This window comes from Oryctolagus cuniculus, chromosome 3 (genome assembly GCF_051225735.1).
Source record: "Oryctolagus cuniculus isolate XC-2025 breed Fujian yellow rabbit chromosome 3, ASM5122573v1, whole genome shotgun sequence".
Lineage (NCBI taxonomy): Eukaryota > Metazoa > Chordata > Mammalia > Lagomorpha > Leporidae > Oryctolagus > Oryctolagus cuniculus.
The window spans coordinates 144,859,026-144,873,847 of record NC_142869.1 but is presented as its reverse complement, the minus strand read 5'-3'; positions in this window follow the sequence as shown (position 1 = coordinate 144,873,847).

The following is a 14,822-nucleotide window of genomic DNA, read 5'->3' as shown; positions in this document are numbered from 1 at the left end:
GCCTCAGCTCCTTTTTCTATTTTTTATTTTTCTTATTCTATAAGCCTTCTTCATTTTTCTTTTTTTCATTTTCAATTATCTTTATATACAGAAGATAAATTTAGTATATATTAAGTAAATATTTCATCAGTTTGCACCCACACAGAACATAAAGTGTAAAATACTGTTTCAGTACTAGTTATAGCATTAATTCACATTGAACAACACATTAAGGACAGAGATCCTACATGAGGAGTGTCCATTTCACTTCAACAGGTTTCCTTTTTGGTGCTTGGTTAGTTGTCACCGATCAGGGAGAACATATGATATTTGTCCCTTTGGTACTGGCTTAATTCACTCAGCATGATGTCTTCATTTTTCATTAACTTGTTAGGAGGAAGAGAGATGGGACAGAAAGACAGAGCTCCCTCTGCTGGTTTACTCCCACGATGTCTGCAATTACTGGGGCTGAGCTAAACTGAAGCTGAGAGCCAAGAACCCAATCCAGGTCTCCCATGTGAATAGCAAGGAGTCAGCTACTTGAACCACCATCTGATCCTTCCCAGGATGCACATTATTTGGAAGGTGGAATCAGAAACCAGATCTAGGTGTCCAACTCAGGCACTCCAATATGGGATGCAGGCATCTCTGTTGGCATGTCAACTGCTACACCAGACACCTACCTTCTCCATCTTTATTCTCAAGAGGAATCTGCCATCTTTTCTGATCGCAGCTCACTCCTTCAACATATGTTATTGGTCTCATTATGCTGCGTAGTAAACTGTCTCTCCCTCACGTTCTCTTGCAATATACAATGTCCTTAAAATCAGGGTTCATGTTGAATATTTATCTATATCACCCAAGCACTTAGCAACTTAGCATTTCTGTACTTACCACTTAGTTCATCTTTACATCTTTCACACCTAGCATAATTTCTGGCTAAGCTCTGACAGTGAATAAAGGAATCAACAGATATTCTAAGGGTATCTAATGAAGGATTGTGTTTGTAATTTCTTGTGTTCTAACTTCAAGTTTGGAGAAGATTTTTACCACCGAGAATATCCTTTGAGATGTAGTTGTTTCCTTTTTATCTTACTTCATAAACCTAGTTCTCAAAAATATATTCAGAAAAAAATGTAAAATGATTATTGGCGATCTCACAAAAATGATATTTTTAAAAATCCATCCTTGGCACAGAGAAAATTGTGATCACAACCTGTCACCATTCTAAACATCATTTTTATGGTTGTGAATAAAATATATTTGGTGGGGAATAATTTTAGAAAGAAAAAACTCATTATCACCCTGATTTCTTAAATAGCAGTGAAAAATTCCCTCTGCTATCACTGTCTATGAAGGTTACCCACAGAATGTGTTTGGATCTATTGTATGTGATAGGAATATTTTTATTTGTAATGTAATGACCATGATAACTGCACACAGTAAAAATTCAAAATATGCCTCTTTTTAAAAAATTACAAATTTTAACTTAAGGAAAGCCTAGAAAATATTGAAGGAACAAAACCTGTGCATTTAATTCCCTAGTGAATGTTTGTTCTATTTTAGTGAAGTCATATAATTTTGGGGGAAAAATTATCATGCAAAAGTGCTTAGCCTTAGAGGAATTCATGAAGAACGTGAAAGTGAAGATGAAGGCAGAGATACAGTTTTGCCCACTCCTTTTCCTGCTTACACACAATGTTTGGCCTCTGACCTTGGCCTCCCCACCACGTCTGTCAAGATGCTTTCCGTAACTAACAAAGCTGGACCGCTGTAGAAAGTTTTCATTTTGGTAAGGGACTTTGGAAGAGGAAGTGTCATCAAGACCTCACAAGGACATGTCTCTAATTGCAAAATATCAACCTAAGTTTGGTGGGAGGTATTTGGAGAGGATTTTGTTATTCTTCCTGAAGCACTTTTTTTTTTTTTTTTTTGACAGGCAGAGTGGACAGTGAGAGAGAGAGACAGAGAGAAAGGTCTTCCTTTTGCCATTGGTTCACCCTGCAATGGCCGCTGCGGCCAGCGCACCGCGCTGATCCGATGGCAGGAGCCAGGTGCTTCTCCTGGTCTCCATGCGGGTGCAGGGCCCAAGCACTTGGGCCATCCTCCACTGCACTCCCTGGACACAACAGAGAGCTGGCCTGGAAGAGGGGCAACCGGGAATCCAGTGCCCCGACTAGGACTAGAACCCGGTGTGCCGGCGCTGCAAGGCAGAGGATTAGCCTAGTGAGCCGCGGCGCCGGCCCTGAAGCACGTTTTGTAGCTTCCAATATACTTGAGCTAAATCATAAGTTGACCATTTGTGGAAAAATTCTCCCTCAAATAATATTTCCTTTCTCTGGGAACTATTATTCCCCCCTTTGTTTTGAACTGGCTGGAACTGATGACAGAGAAAAAGGCAAATGGAATTGGAAAATAATAATGTTGCATAATTTTAGCAGTCTAGTTTTTAAAATCTTACAGAATCAGGATATATATTGATCATCAAAAAGAATTGGTGCACACAATATTAACATTCCATTTTCCTGATGAGTTTTTTGATAATCATCATTGAGTGATGTCAATTAACAAAAAAAAAGCCTAAAATCCAGCTAGTTTGCTCCAAATTCCATATTCTTCCTCCCACTACCATAGAAAAAAAACCAAGATTTCATACAAAACAATAAATGAGTCCTCAGTCAACATTGAAAAATTTCACTCATTCTTACACATGCAGCTGCAAAGGTTTGAACAAAGAAATAAGCCACACAGGCTAGACCCCATTTTAAAAGCAAAAGCCCTACCAACCCCTAAAATATTATAAAGTCTCATTCCATAGCCACAAGACAGTAGGGGTTCATGACAACCAGTAAGGCAAAATGTTTCAAGAGCAGTCATGAACCCAGAGTCTGGGTCTTAAAGAAGGCAAACAGTTGAGTTTTAATATGACACTGGGGAAGAGGGACCTTTGTTTAACTATATAGACTGGGATATCTTGGATTTATTTCTCCCTGAAAGAACTTAATTGTAGGGGCTGGTGCTGTGGTGCAGGGGGTTAACGCCCTAGCCTGAAGCACTGGCATCCCATACGGATGCTGGTTCAAGACTCGGCTGCTCCACTTCTGATCCAGCTCTCTGCTATGGCCTGGGAAAGCAGTAGAAGATGGCCCAAGTCCTTGGCATATTTTTAAGAGAGAGTAATTCATGGGAATGGAGCAGGGGTTAAGGCACAACTCCAGCCATTGCTGCCAATTGGGGAGTGAACCACTGGATGGAAGACCTCTGTGTGTGTGTGTGTGTGTGTGTGTAACTCTGACTTTCAAATAAGTCTTAAAAAATAAAAAGAATTGTAATTTCAGATCCCCTACTCACTACTGCAGGGACTCCTACTACATTACATATTTCACGTAAGTAGGAAGACGGTCAACAAACTGGACACCAAGAAGAAGAACCAAATGCTCAGACACAACCTTAGAGTTATTTATCTCAAACTCCATTGATAATTTCACTTCACTTTCACATTTTGCATTTGATTTAACTGTCCATTCTGGAAGAGGCATGAACCAAAACTCAAAATTTATCTGAAAGCTACCTCAATTTTCCTTGGCATTTTGAAAATTACGGAGTTGAAGGGTGTGGAGAGTAATCTCTTTAGAGCAGTTTAGAGTAGGAAAAAGCTGCATTCCAAAAGTGATACTGTAGAATTCAAAACAAAAAAGTTCTGTGTAAATAATTTAAAAAGTCATCATAAATTTTGACTGAAGAATTCAGAAAAAGAAAATATATCCCATTTTCCATGTACAAGATAAAGTATTGAAACGTATGCCAGATTCATTTATGGCAAATGATTCCCTGGGAGGCAATGTATATTACTAACATGTGCATACAAAGAATCAATGCATCATCCCAGGCTGTAAGAACAACAATAGTTTCAACCACCAGAGGGCAGAAATAAAGCAACAGTGTTTAAGAATCTCAAGATTCTGCTTTTACTAGGGAAAAACTAACTCCAGTCTCCATCTGATTTTATTTTTAGTTGAACAGACATGAAAATACCTTGTGGCAGACTTCCATTGTGTGTTAAATAGGAAAATTATTTTGATTGATGATTTTCCATTTGACTGGTCTGCCAATTCATTATTTTTCCAATGGTTATAGTTTGTAGTTTTTATAAAGAACTATTTTGAGAAACAAGCTACAACCAGATTTGGGCAATCCAAGAACTCACATCCAATCAGCCTGTCTTTGGGGAAGGCATCCTAAGTCAGTCTCATCTGTATTCAAACATGCACATTCTTCTTGCTTCACTTTCCCAACTTTATCTTTCTCATTTGTTTAAACCTAATCTATTGTGATGTACCTCTGAACTCCAGAAGTTTGGCTCAGCATATGTCATTTTGCCCTAGGTCTTGATCCCCAGCACTGATACCATGGGTATAAATTTTATTTTCTAAGCTCATTTTGATGTATTAGGTAGTGAAATAACCATAAAAACAATAATAGTGATAAAAGGAAATGTTCTTATAAACAGATAGGAACGATGTTTGATTCTAGTGTCCTGGAATTACTCTTTTCAGCAGTGTAAGGACTCTGATTTTTATTTTTTTATTTTTATTTTTGAAAGGCAGAGAGAAGCACAGAGAGAAGCTGACAAAAGACAGAGTTCTCAATCACGGTACACTACCCAAATGCCTCCATCAGCTGAGGATGGCCCATGCAGAAGTCAGCAACCCAGAACTCAATCTGAGTCTCCTAGTGAGTAACAGGGGTTCAAGTGTTTGAGTCATCACCTGCTGCTTCCGAGAGTGTACATTAGAAGGAAGCTGGGGCTGGCACTTCGGCTCACTAGGCTAATCCTCCGCCTTGTGGCGCCGGCACACCGGGTTCTAGTCCTAGTCGGGGTGCCGGATTCTGTCCCGGTTGCCCCTCTTCCAGGCCAGCTCTCTGCTGTGTCCAGGGAGTGCAGTGGAGGATGGCCCAAGTGCTTGGGCCCTGCACCTGCATGGGAGACCAGGAGAAGCACCTGGCTCCTGCCATCGCATCAGCGTGGTGCGCTGGCCACGGCGGCCATTGGAGGTTGAACCAACGGCAAAAGGAAGACCTTTCTCTCTGTCTCTCTCTCTCACTGTCCACTCTGCCTGTCAAAAAAAAGAAGGAAGCTGGAATCAGAAGTTGAGCTGGGTCACAAACCCAGGCACTAAGATAAGGGCTGTGGGTGTCCCAAGTATGGCATCTCAACTGCCAAACACCTGTACTTAGATTGTGATATTCCAATGCCTTCTTCTTAATGTCTATAAAAGATTCTGTGAAGTATTCCCAGTTGATCAAATTAAATTTCTCTAAGATCTACTAATTAGTCATGCTTGGATTAGCTATAATTTTAACTTTTCTTCAATGTAACATTTTATTGGTGTGAAATGTACTATAATTCATTAATAATTAGTCACTTGAACAGTAATAGAAATAATGCTGAATGCTTACTCAGAGCAAGAAAGTGTTCTGGGCTCTATTAAAGGAATTTAGAATTTTGGAATTTATAACAACCTAAGACACAGATGCAATAAATGTGCCTGTTTTACATATTGGGAAGCTGAGTCACCTTTAGGTTGTGTAACTTTGGCCAAACCCCGCCCCAGAGTACACACAGATGAGCCTTCATTTGTACCCAAGTAGTCAGTTTCCCCAGTCACTGCCCTTAACCACTGCTCCATTCCCATGAATACCCTCTTTTAAAAATATATATTCAGTCTTTATTTTGTACCTTCATTCACAAATACTCATTAGGTGCCTACTTGGTACTAAGGATTGACTATTCACAGAAAAATTTGAAAACAGACTCTACCCAGGAAGGAGTGCAGTCTGGTAGAGAATAGAAACCTTAGATTAATAAGGACAATAAAGCTTTGTGGGTGCTGTGACATTTATGGTTTAATTATAAAAGCAAAACTAGAACATGGACAGGATTCCCAGAAAGAACTTTGGCCAGGTGCCTTGCGGCAGGTGACAGAAGGAAATATTCCAGGTCTAGGGAGAAAAGGCAGGTGCATGTGAGGAAGTACCAAAGAATTTTGCAAATTTGAGGAAAGCTCCTGGTTATTCTAGGAGCTGAAGTTTGAAAACTGTGTCCCATGAATGTACATGTTTATCAAAATACATTGAATGCTACTGGGCATTTCACCGTATGCAAATATTATCTCACTTTTTCAAAAAACTGTTTGACAATTTTAAAAGAAACATGTTGGGAGAGGCAGACAGAGGCTGTATTACAACTGGCCTTGCATGATATGTTGGAGAACAGGCTTTTTGCCATCCATGTGAAGCGGAGTTTCTTAGGCAAGAGAGTCACCTAGCCCAACATGTGTTCTGGGAAATCCACCTGGTGGTCAAGATGGGGTTGAGTGTGAGTGAAACCAGCATGAGAGGATCAGGCCATTGAGGAGGCCACAGCATGGTTAGGCAAAGGATGATGGATGCTGGACTAAGGCAGGTAAAAGGAAATAAAGAGTAAGAGATGGCCTTGAAACTATCTGGACATGCAACTGTCTGCCCTGCTGAAGGGATGGGACCCAGAGCAATGGAGAAATGATCGTATATTGGATAAGAGCAAGCTTATCTACTGGAATTGGAGGGGGGTGGTCTAGGTGGAAACAGAGGTTATACTTTCTTAGTATGGTTGATCTTCTTGACTGTATGGTGCTAAGTCATAAGCCTTCTCTTCTTTTTAAGATGTAGTTATTTATTTATTACAAAGGCAGAAAGGGAGGGAGGGAAGAAGGGAGGGGGAAGGGGGTGGAGGGATGAGGAGAGAGGGAGGAAGGGAAGGAGGGGGGAGGAGGGAGGAATAGAGAAATAACTTCCATCCGCTGGTTTATCTCCCAGGGCTGGGCAAGACTGAAGCCAGAAGCAAGAAACACCATCTCAGTCTCCCATATGGGTGTCAAGGATATGACCCTACAAGCAGACAGTTTGAGGAAGGAGCAGACAGTTTGAGGAAAGAGAAAGGTTTATAACTATGGAGAATAAAAAAAGGAACTGTGTAGAGATGTGTAATATGACCTGCACTTAGGACAGGGAGTTTTGGGAGAAAAGTCATTATGGGTGCTGCCAATGTTGTGGCATGGTGAGTCAAGCCACAGCCTGCAACACTGGCATCCCATATGGGCACCAGTTCACATCCTGGCTACTCCACTTCTGACCCAGCTTCCTGCTAATGGCCTGGATAAAGCATTAGAATATGGCCCAAGTGATTGGGCCCTGCCACCCACATGGAGACCCGCATGAAGCTCATGGTTCCTGGCTTCAGCCTAGTCTGGCCTTGGAGGCCATCTAGGAAGTGAACCAGCAGATGGAAAATCAATCAATCAATCTCTCTCTCTCTCTCCCCATCCATCCCTCCCTCCCTCTCTGTAACTCTGACTTTCAAATAAATAATAAGTCTTTGAAAAAAAAAACAGTAGTCACAGGTACATAGAAATTAGGAGAGAAAGAGAGAGAAAGATTAGTCCCAGGGGAAGAAATATTGTACAAGGAAAATATGAAAAGTATGCAAGGAAAGATATAAAAGTGTAGTACACTACATTACTCAGCTCTGAATATCAGCACATGGTCATAAAAATGCAAACACTTGAATCTAAAGATTATCTAATATATTCAACAACATTTGAAGGAATACAGGGAAGTGATGTACTACAAGGTAGATGGGACAAGTTAAGGTAATAAAGTCCTCCCTCTTCCTCTGTAGGAAGTCAACAGCTGACAATGTAAAACTGAAAGGAAAGAAACAAAAAATCAAGAAAAGTGAAGATATGAATATATTTGCATGGTATTTATCAATCTGGCGAGAAATTCCAATAAGAAACAACCAAGAATTTTCTGGAATGGTGTTTTGGTAGTGTTTTGGTTTTGTTGTTGTTGGTAACAAACCTTGCAAAACTATCTGAAATGCTACAGAATATTCATGTATCATTTGAGTATAAGTAATTAACCTTCAGAATATTTTTAAAAGAAGTTGCAAGTAACACTGAGGTTTGGAAGCCACTTAAGGGAATCAGCAAGCACCAGCTTCACTGTGAGAGCCTGCGCCGATGGACGGTGGGAGAGGGCGCCACGAGCCAGGCATCCGAGGAGAGCTGGGGTCAGGAGGAGGAGATGCAGCCACCTTGCAAAGGTGAAACGTCACTGAGGTCCCAGGGAAGTGGGTTCAAAGGCACATTGTGGTTCAAGAGGAAAATGAGAGATGAAACTGAGAGGAAGAGTCGTGCAGCAGTGTGGGGCTTTGAAACTTTTTATAAACAGATTTTTTCAAAACAAAAAAGACAAATGAGATTTTCAGGTAGATGAGTGATCGATAGGGAAAATCACATTCTTAATATGGTTCAGGGCCTATATTTGATTTTGAGCTCTGATATTACATTAAAAAAAAAAAAAAACTCAGCAAGAGGATCTTAAAGCTCTTATGACCTTGGCGACTACTTTGCCCTGATTAGAAAGATACATCTTTACTAAAGACAAAGTTAGGCGGGACAAAATTATTTAAAAACCAAACTAAACCAGAGTTTACTGGGCTTCTTTGTTCCTATAAGGCTGCTGAATAGCTTTGAATAATTTTTGAATCTTCCATCTTTTCTTTATTACATCAACAGAATGTTTCACTTATTACTTTTTTGAGATAACATATTTTAATTGGCCTTATAGTCAAAGGCTTAATGGCTCCACTAAATAAAGAGTTCAACAAGTAAAAACTAAAAAGACCAGAGTCTAGCACGAAAATACACAAGGGCTATAAACAGCAATCGAATGAGAAGATTGAAGCTGTCTGTCTTAATATGCACCTGCAAGTTGACAGTCTAAGCTGCAGAATGTCTTCCTTGGAGCCAGAACAAAAGATTTCTAGGATCACATTGTCCTAACTCAAAGAAATCCTGAGTGTGGAAGGCAGGGCCTACAGCAGAGGCTCAGGAGCTGAAGGGCTTGGCTTTGCCTCAGGGCTTGGCTAGGTGAAGCCAAGGAGTACACTGTGGCAAAGTGCACATTCCTTTGTTGGTAGCCTTTTTATTATTGTTGTGTTTTAAGTTCTGACCTTCACATAATTCCTTCTCGAAAGGAAACTCTCCAAACTAGGTCAGTTCCGATCCACACCATTTCGAACACATACCAGGATGTTTTCCATGAGTCCATAGACAAATTGAAGTTGAAGATAAGTTCATTTGGATGCAAAAAAACAAGCTGAAATGTGTGACTAGTTTGTTTATAATATGCATTGTTTGAATTTTTTGTTTAACACCCATGTGTTTAACTGCTTCTTACTGATTGGAGGATAGAAAGTGTAGGTTGCCGAGGTCAGGTCAAAGAATTCACCCTGTCCTATTTGTAGACCTCATCATTTCCTGATGTCACTTGAATTAGGGATTGAAAACTCCTCAGGCCTTGAGAATACAGCTCTCCACCCCACCCCAATGTTTCTGTCACTCCTTCTTGGTACTAGGATCCCACTACTGGACCATTCGCTGCTGAGAAAGCCTTTAGTATTTTATAAACCAAAATATGACATTGATTTCTAAAGCTGATTCTGGAGTTCTCAAATTTGAAGAGATATTTTCTACTAAATAATTGGAAGTTATCATTCCTGTCCTCTGTATGCCCCAAAGAACTCCCAGTTTCTTGAATATGGCCTAAAGGACATGATGGCCTAAGTCTTATGCCTCTCTTGTTCTCTTGGAAAATACTTCTTAGTTTTTTTCAAACTAAATTTTTTTTTTTTTAAACATCACTTCTCAGATTAAGGACCAGCTACTAATTCAAAGGCAGTCAGGCTCTTAGGGTGGGCATTTGGCCCAGTGGTTAACATGTCCACATCCCATAATTAAATACATGGATTTGATTCCTTCTTCTGGCTCCCAACTCCAGGTTCCTGCTAGCACACACATTGGGAAGCAGCAGATAAACTGAATTCCTGGGGCCAGCATTGTGGTGGAGGGGGTAAAGCCATTGCCATTGATGCTGGCATCCCATATGGGCACCCATTGGTGTTCCCAGATGCTCCAGTTCCCAATTAGCTCCATGCTAATGGTCTGGGAAAAGTGTACTTGGCCCCTGCCACCCATGTGAGGGGTGCAGATGAAGCTCCTGGCTCCTGGCTTTGACCTGGGCCAGCCCTTGCCATTGTGGCCATCTGAGGAATGAATCAGCAGATAGAAGATTCTGTGTCTCCCTCTCCCTCTCTCAGTCTGCCGTTCAAATAAATACATATTTGGGGAAAAAATCTATAGTTTGGCAGACACATCATTAAACATCAAGGCATTTTTGTTAAATAAGAAAACTGATGTAGATGAGAAAGCATACTTAATTTTTTCTTGAAGACACTTCATATCCTGGATCTTCTCGCCAAGTTAGAGATAACTGATTATGAGAATTCATTAGAAATGTGAAAACATTACTATGTTTTATATCAAAGTGCTCTTGCTAGACAACAAAACACTTGGAGAAAAAGTAAATAAATGTTAGTGTATAATTTAGTTAAAGATAGTTTCTACTATTCTGTGTAATTATGCCAACCAGAATTTCAAATCAAGGTTATCTACAATGAATATAATTCACCTGTTGATAGTCAAGAATCAGGCATTTTATGATTACTGTTTTACAGGCATGCAAACACGTAAAATGTGCTTTCCCACGAGAGTACAATAGGTCAGGCAAGGTTAAAAAAACAGTTTTCCGACTTCCCTTACTTGGATTAGTGAGTTAAACATTGCGAGCAGATTAATGTATTACTGAAGAAAACCTAAAAAGTTGATATTCTCTCATATTCTCTTCCCCTCCCTATTTTCGAGGAAAAAAAATCTCTTGAATAAGGTAAAGAATCATCTGAAATTATGTTTTACTGCCATGTCATACCGACTGCAAATCTGACGAATATAATTCGGACATTTAAGATGGAAATGATGATACACGCTCAGAAAGCAGCATTGGTATCACTTTAAAGAGGATATCAGAAATTTCAGGCACCAGCTGAAAATGTTTTAAGAACAGAGAACTAGGACTAGAGCCACAGCTTTTAAAGAAAGGATGATTGATTTTGTGGATCTCATGCAGGGCATCTGTTAGGAAAGCCAAAATAGACTGAAGGCAGGTTTGGATCATAGTGGGGATGTTAGAAGCATGAAGTAAACAGGAAGGTGTTGTGAATATTAGACTTCAGACTTCTTTCTTGAAAAGGGTAAGAGATGCTTACTGGTCTGCAAGCTGTCCACACAGCAAGAGCATGTGTCTTACTCATCTCTAGATCAGCAGTGTCTAGTCCAGTAGCATAGTTCACATGCACTCAATGATTTTCTTTCATGCATGAAAGGGAGAAGTCAAAAATGACCTCGAGGTTTTCAACCCAGTAAATGTGAGAAGAAGAGTGGAATCAATTCAATGCCGGGGGCTTGGGGGGTGAGGTGGAAGGAAAGATTTGGAGAGGGAAAACAGAGTTTGGTTCTTGGATCTGTTTGACTAAAAATATTATATTTAAGTGCTGGCTCTGTAGCATAGCAGGTAAAGCCACCACCTGTGATGTCAGCATCACAAACAGGTGCTAGTTTGAGTCCTGGCTGCTCCACTTTCTTTTATTTTTTTTAACTTTTATTTAATGAATATAAATTTCCAAAGTACAGCTTATGGATTACAATGGCTTCCCCCCCCATAACTTCCCTCCCACCCGCAACCCTCCCCTTTCCCGCTCCCTCTCCCCTTCCATTCACATCAAGATTCATTTTCAATTCTCTTTATATACAGAAGATCAGTTTAGCATATATTAAGTAAAGATTTCAACAGTTTCCTGGCTGCTCCACTTTCTATCTAGCTCCTAGCTAATGTGCCTGGGAAAATAGTGGAGGGTGGTCCAAATGCTTGGGTTCCTACAGTCCTGTGGGAGACCCAGATGATGATCCTGGCTCCTAGCTTCAGCCCAGCCCAGCTCTGACCCTTGAGGCCATGTGGGAAGTGAGCCAACAGACAGAAGATCTCTCCCTCTCCCTCTTCCTCTCCCCACTCCCTCTCTCCTTCTCTTCCCTCCCCACCCCGTCTCTGCCTTTCTCTATATATAACTCTGCCTTTCAAATAAATAAAAAAAAATACAATCTTTAAAAAAATAGTATATACAGTCAACAATTTCACAGGCAGTAAAATGTGTACAGTTTGGAAAGAGTTAAGTAAATGTAAATACAATGGCAAATATAAGAAAAGGCAATAGTGGCTATCCCTGGAGGAGAGAGTAGAGAGAAGGAAGAAGACACAGAAGAAGAAACTATTGCAGGATGGACCTCAGCATATGCAGGAGAGAATGGTGCAGTGAAGGGAGGAGATCCAGGTAACACATAAGAGTGCGGAAGACAATGGATTCAAAAAGTGGAGAGGTATATGATCCAGCTGTGTTAAAAAACTGATCTATGGGGGCTGGCATTGTGGTGCAGGGAGTTAAGCCACCACTTGCAACACTGACATCCCATATCAAAGCATTGGCTCAAGTCTTGGCAGCTCCAATTCTAATCCAGCTCTCTACTAATGCACCTGGGAAAACAGTGGAAGATGGTCTGAGTGCTTGGATCCCTGCAACCCTTGTGGGAGACCAAGTGGAGTTCCAGGAGCCTGGCTGCCCCCAGACCTGGGTGCTGCAGCCATTTCAGGAGTGAACCAACAAATGGAGGATTCTCTCTCTCTCTCTACCTTCCAAATACATAAATAAATCCTTTTTAAAAATGTTTGTTTGTGGTGATATTTTGGGTAACAGCCAGAATTTGATGCTAATAAGACTGAATTTGGGGAAGGAAAGAATGTTTTTAATGGCTGTGACATAACACATTTGGTTTAAAAATCTGTTTTTTTCCCAATTTGCTTCTGCTAAATTCTTGAGTACATGATGCATCTTGGTTCACTGTAAACTAAAGCAGATTGATAGCAAGATCAGGAAAAATACAAGGATATCCAATACCTACACTTCTGTGAAGAACTGTCCCGGGTCATCTGGCCAACTAAGGCAATACAAACTAGTAAGTATCAGAATGCAAGAACCAAACTAAGGGCTGGCATTGTGGCACAGTGGGTAAAGCCTCTGCCTTTGATGCCAGCAACCCATATGGGTGCCAGTTTGAGTACCTGCTGCTCTTCTTCTAACCTGCTCCCTACTAACAGTTTGGGAAAGCAGTAGAAGATGGCTCAAGTCCTTGGGCTCCTGTTACCCACATGGGAGGTAGGCCTTTGACTCTTGGCTTCTGCCTGGCCCAGCCTGGCCTAGTGCTGGCTTATTGTGGCTACCTGGGGAGTGAACCAGCAGATGGAAGATCTTTCTTTCTCTCTCTCTCTCTCTCTCTCTCTCTGTGTGTGTGTGTGTGTGTCTGTGTGTGTCTCCTCTCTATGTAACTTAAAATAAATCAACATTTTAAAAAACCCAACCTGATACTATCTGAAAATGCTGTTATTGTCCATATCAAATGAAGAAATAGAGAAATATTGAAATGAGAGAGCTCAGCAAGTTTTCTTATTATAAAAAAAAAACCCTAATTTCTATTCACCAGCAAAACAAAAAGAAAGCCACTAGAAAATGTAATTTTGGAGCAAGCATAATTCTCCCCTCCTGAAGGGTGGGTTATGCATAGTGACTCCATTTTGAAAGTACAGGAAGAGCAACTCCACAATTGTGAAACATAACATGCACTAACTCAGCCAGAAAATCAACGACAAAACCAAAAGTCATACACCAAGACTAAGTACTCTTGACTTGATGTGATGAAAAGAGTCTTCTATCTCCATAATCTTCCTCCATCATGAAAGAAAATCAGACAAATTAGAGATGTTCTACCAAACACCCAACAATCCTCAAAACAGCCAAGATCATCAAAACTTGGGAAAGACGAGGGCCAGGTTTTAGCACAGCAGCTTGGGATGCCTCATCCCACATCAGAAGATCTGGTTTTGAGTCCTGGCTCTTCCACTTCTGATCCAACTTTGTGCTAATGTGCACCCTGAGAGGCAGTAGATGATGGCTCAAGTATTTAGGTCCCTGCCACCCCTGTGGGAGACAAATGGAGTTCCTGGCTCCTGGCTTCAGCCTGATCCAAACCCAGCTGTTGTGGGCAATTGGGGAGTGGACCTACAGGTAGAAGATATCTATCTGTGTGTCTCTCCCTGTCTCTCTGGTATTCTGCATTTCAGATAAATAAATTGTTTCTGTGGAATCTGAAAGTGTAAATAAAAATATACTTAGGGAAGAGGCTTTTAACTTAGTGGTTAAGACACTGATTGAGAGGCCGGAGCTGTGGCATAGTGGGTTAACTCCCTGGCCTGAAGTGCTGGCATCCCATATGGGTGCCGATTTGAGTCCTGACTGTTACTCCTCCCATCCAGCTCTCTGCTGTGGCCTGGGGAAGAAGTGGAAGATGGCCGAAGTCCTTGGGCCCCTGCACCCACGTGGGAGACCCGGAAGAAGCTTTTGGCTCCTAGCCTCGGATTGGCGCAGCTCTGGCCGTCAAGGCCATCTAGGAGTGAACCAGTGGATGTTCTGTCTCTACCTCTCTGTCTGTCTCTATCTCTCTCTGTAATTCTGTCTTTCAAATAAATAAAATAAATCTTTAAAAAAAGAAAAAGACATTGATTGAGATGTCCATGACCCACATCAGAGTATCAGGGGACCTGGGATTGATTCCCAGCTCCAGCTCCTGATTCTAGTTTCCTCTGAGAGGCAGCAGTGATGGCTCAAGTAGTCAGATCCCTGCCACTTAAATGGGAAACCTGGGTTGAGTTCCCAGACCAGTTCCAGCCATTGCAGATATTTGGGGAGTGAGACAGAAATGGGAGTCAGTCTCTCTCTCTCTCTCTCTCATCTCAGT